The sequence below is a fragment of the Lipotes vexillifer genome, unplaced genomic scaffold (genome assembly GCF_000442215.2).
Source record: "Lipotes vexillifer unplaced genomic scaffold, Lipotes_vexillifer_v1.1 scaffold79, whole genome shotgun sequence".
Classification (NCBI taxonomy): Eukaryota; Metazoa; Chordata; class Mammalia; order Artiodactyla; family Lipotidae; genus Lipotes; species Lipotes vexillifer.
The window spans coordinates 3,191,297-3,196,521 of NW_006775678.1; the positions used below are offsets into that span (position 1 = coordinate 3,191,297).

Below are 5,225 nucleotides of genomic sequence, written 5' to 3' on the forward strand. Positions count from 1 at the left end.
CACTTTTTCTCTGCTTCTTCCATCTCTGGACACTGTCCTATTTCGTTAAATTCTTTTTTCTTAAATAACATGGACTTTTCATGTTATTTAGAAATGAAGTGCCATTATGTCTACAACTCACTGTCAGCTGGTTCAGCAACACACATACACATACCTCTCAATTCTCAATTGTGGCCTTACTGACATTTGGGGGTGGATAATTCTTTGTTCAGGGGGCTGCCTGTTCAATGTATTGTACAGTGTTTAGCAGCATCTCTAGCCTCTACCTACAAAATGCTAGTAGCACCCCCTGAGTGGTAACAATCTAAAAAGTCCCCAGATATTGCCAAATAGACAGATACATAGATGTCAAAATATTAAAAATCCTTGAATCTTAGTGGTGAATATAAAGGTGATTACTGTACATTCTTTTAATTTTTATGAACCTTTGACTTTTTTACTTTAAAAAATGGAAAAAATAACATATATAAGCACATATTTCCATGTACTATACAACGAACAGACACAGAAACTACTACTGTTGTCAACAGCTTTGATGCCATGTAGACTAGCTTTCTATTGCAAGCCCACATAACAACCTCTCCAAAGTATGTTTTGAACATCAAGATTCCAACCTAGATGCTTCCCCCTCAGTAGGGGTAGAGAGCTGCTCTTATAGCCATGGCCATCTCCTGTTGACTATGGAACCAAAGTGCAAACCGCTGGTGGACAGACTGACACTTCAACCTTCCAGAGCAACTGCCAAGCCTCTGAAGCTTGACACAAAAGATCAGGATTCCAAGGCTGTTTGAGGCCATCTGTCACATTAATTGTTGAAAGCCACACAAATGGATCTAGGGCTTTGGTGCAGATAGCACATTTTAAACACACCCTGATTCATCAAAGGCCTTTTCTGTCAGCCAGTTACTTTCCTCACCTGGTGCCATTTTGTATTTAATGAAAATGTGCTTTTGCAGTTTAATAAAGATGGTTCTCTCCTGAGTTTAACTATACTGGGGGAAATATGCTTCCTCTAACCAATTAGCAAACATTTTACATTTTCAGGTATTAAAATGGCTAAAATTATTTTGCTTGAATTCTGATATTTGATTTTTAGAAGAAAACTAATCTTTATGAGCTGTAACAATTTTATAGAAGTGATATTTAAACCTTAAGCTTTTTAAATGTATAGTAGAAGTTAGTGGAATCATATCATCCCCAAAACAACAACACAAATGAAACCAATTCTATTATAAATTTATATTTGTAATATAAATATTATATTTATATCAGAAGCCAAGAATATATATCTATCTTCTGATTAATCTATTCATATCAGAGACACTACTGCGGGAAAAATCTCTAGAGAATAAAACTTTATGGAGGGAAACTGTTTGAAATAAAACAAGCACAGTTTGAAAAAAATCAGATCTCATTTCTAAAAGAGTCAGTCAGAATATCCAGTGGATGCTTCCACATCTTCTTTCCAGATTCTGATTCTGGACTCCTACATAGTAAGCACTGGAAATATGATTTTGTCAGGAGTCACACTACTAAATGACAAGCAAAAGAGACTGAAAGCAGTCAAGAAACAAGGAAATTCACAAACACACACACACACACACACACACACACACACACACACACACACACACACACACAACACACACACCCCTACAATGAATGTGCCCTATTCAGGACTAAAGTCGTTATCTCAACACATATCTAGGAAGGAAGGAGAAACACCAGCAGGCCTAGATCCACTGCTGGCATGGAGCAAAATGAGGATACAAAATAAGGGAATCCTGTCTGGCTAACAGAAAATGCTGCTTCAGATGATGAGCCACTGAAAACTGTCAGTTGGCTGGCATGGCACTGATGCAATTAGCATCAGGGAGGTCTATAGTGGGGTGCCTGTGTAGTCCAATACATCCCAGTCAGGAGGAATCCAAGAGTGAACAGGCGGGAGGCATAGAGCAGGGTCCACTGGGCTTATTCTAGGGCAGGGTTCTAGGTCCTGAAAGAGAAACTGGCAAGAACAAGGCAACAGCCACAGGCCTGGAGGTAACACGATAAGCGTTCAGGCACAGGGGATAAAGCAGAATTCCACTTATCATAACTAGAGATAATCATCCCTCTGCATTTAGGATAGAAAGAAGGAACAGAATTCATATTGTGAGATAGAGTCTCTGACCCTTTGTACTGTCCCACAGGAACAAAGAATGGTCTCTGGAGCCAAGCAGAACATCAGGGGTCCTGGATTCTGAGAAGGAAAAGCACCTAGAAGTCAAATCTCTGGCTATTACTTAATAAACCCATTTGGAAAGTACTTTCCTATATTATCTTTCACCAAATTGCTTGTTTTCTCCTTATTTATCCTATAAAAGTTATTTTCTTTCAAAAATAATTTGAATATGCCATATGCCGCTTGTCTATCTTGTGCATTTTTGTTACAAATAAATGAGGTTCACATTCCTAAAAAGAAAATGCATATTAAATCACCCAAAAAACAACATACCACCTGAGGTTCAAATGCTATGGATAAAAGGTCACTGAACTTTTTAAAAAGATTATCAGAACTTTTATAATCTCATTTCTAGAAAGTTTATGGTATGTTCAGGCATATAAGCTGGTCATCATTGATTAGTAAAGTCCAAAACTAAGTCTCCAGATTTAGTTATATGTACATGAGAAATACAATGTTTGGATCACCTAAATTTTTAATAAATGCTCAAGGAATTTCTAGCAAGCAGGAAACTGAACCATTGGGCAACTGAAACAGGCTCCTGCTCATATGGAAACAGCTTGTCCCCCTGTGCCTTCCTAGAGTGTGTATGGATTTAGGGAGCCTGTCCATGACACCCTACCTCCAAAATCACTCCTAAATTCAGAGAATGTCCTCAACCAAGTAAACAAGCAGGGAGCTCAATGAACACCAGCTATTGTTGGCTGAAGGCAGTTTTTAATGTGTATGTTATGCCTATTCTGCCCACAGTTGGTGAGAATATTATGATTAGAAAAAGGAATACCACCTACGTAATTCACTAGTGTGTCCCAATTTCCTCATTTTCTATCTGTATCTATGCCTTTAAATTTGTTCTCTTGAGTCCTGAAAATTGGCCCAGTGTCCCATTCAGAGTAATGAATGCTATCATTGCCTCAATTCAGGCCCCGCTTAGGAAATGGAAGAGGAATTCCACTTGAGGGAGGCTTCTCTGAGGCAGACCCGCAGCGTCTCCTCTCAGTGTGTCAGCGGGCAGTACTGTCATGGGTTCTGTCAGTTATTTCCATCATTCCATCTCCCCTACCATCTGTGACATTTGCTATGGCGTTGTAGGTTTGAATGCAGGAAGCTGGTTCATCATAGGCTGCCTCTCCCCTCGGCATTATGCCTACAACTTGGAGAGCTGCCATCAGGGTTAACAGCTCTGTGGGCTGAATGGCTGGCTTTTCTCCTGTTTGGGGAGCTGAAAGAAAAGACTGTCAGGAGCCAACCAGTATTTTTTTCCTAAGATAAATTCAAATCTTAAAATAGCCAGTAAACTTTAAAACTAAATTACTAATTATACCTTAAAAAAAAACGCTCCAGTTAATTTTAAATTAACTTTGTAGGCATATGTTTATTCTTTATTAAATAGTCGACTGTCAGCTATCATGGCTTAATCTATTTTCAAAAAAGAGTTAAGGCTTTGTTTCCTTAAGCAATCTCATACATTCCATATGCCTAAGTTTGATTCCCAGCCGTGCAACCTTGGGCAAATGTCTTAACCTTTCCATGCTCCAGTTTTCTCACCTGTAAAATGGGGATGATAACGGTACCTACCTCATAGGTTTATTGTGGGGATTATATGAGTCAATACAGGTAAGATGTTTAGAGCAGTGCCTGGCTACAGTAACAGGGTCAGAAGCAGAGAGAAGCATTACTTTACTTATTTAAATTTCCCAACACTTGGAGAGTTAGAACTGAAATGTTTCCAACTTCTCCAGGCTTTAGTGGTCACATTTCCCTTTAATTCCTAATTCTCTGAACAGTTATCCTGAATCTCTGCAGGAAAAAATAAATACTCGAAACAAAATACTTTACCAAGTAATAAATATACTGGTATATACTATATATATATATATATCTATTTATAGATATTGAAACCAAAGTTTTACCATCAATATTTACCCTTACTGGAATACAGTCTGGCATACATATACATGTTCTTTCTACACTAGTCACAACCCACCATATTTATTTCAGATTGAAAAACAATGCACTAAAGTAAAGAAACTACTTACTCCCATCAAATGGGCAGTATTTCCCAGTTTCAACAACTTTAAGATAGAGACTGCAATTGCTGGCAACTTTTTTTTTTTTTTTTTGGCCATGCTATGCAGCTTGTGGGATCTTAGTTCCCTGACCAGGGATTGAACCCGGGCCCCTGGCAGTGAAAGCCCAGAGTCCTAACCACTGGACCACCAGGGAATTCCGCTGGCAACTTTTTAATTAATTTTTACTGGATTATAGTTGATTTACAATATTGTGTTAGTTTCAGGTTTACAGCAAAATGAATCAGTTATACATATACATATATCCACTCTTTTAGATTCTATTCCCATATAGGTCATTAAAGAGTATTGCATAGAGTTCCCTGTGCTATACAGTAGGTTCTTATTAGTTATCTATTTTATATATAGTAGTGTGTATATGTCAATCCCAATCTCCCAATGTATCTCTCCCCCCCGCTTCCTCGATAACCGTAAGTTTGTTTTCTACATCTGTGACTCTATTTCTGTTTTGAAAATAGGTTCGTTTGCACCCACTGGCAACTTTAAATGGAATTTTGAACCCAATATGTTACAATAGCTTATATATATACAATATATAAGAAACAGAATCATTTATATATAATTTACAGTATATTATATATTATATATACAATAGTTTATATATAAACACATGTATGTTTCAAATCTTACTGTTAGCTGCAAATTATTAGCTGTGTAACTGTATGAAAGTGACTTAACTTCTCTAAGTCCTAGTTTCCTGTTAGGTGAGATAATACCTATATCCTAGAGATCCTGTAGAACTTAAAAAGAAGCTATAGATAAATACAGCCCATCCTGAACTCTCCACAGACTGGCCTGTAACTTGCAACATTGTGCCTTCTAGAATTGCAGTTTCTCTGCTATTCCCCAGTAAACTCAAGTTCAGAAACCCCATTAAAGGCTCTGGCCTAGAGTTTCCTCTTGCTCCTGTC

General features: G+C 37.7%; 1 non-coding gene across 1 annotated transcript; it reads right to left on the reverse strand.

Annotated features, from left to right (window-relative positions):
* Window positions 1-4,377: 4,377 nt before the first annotated feature.
* Window positions 4,378-4,450, reverse strand: TRNAE-UUC (transfer RNA glutamic acid (anticodon UUC)). The gene has a single exon. It is a non-coding gene; the product is annotated as a tRNA-Glu (tRNA).
* Between the last annotated feature and the right edge of the window lie 775 nt (window positions 4,451-5,225).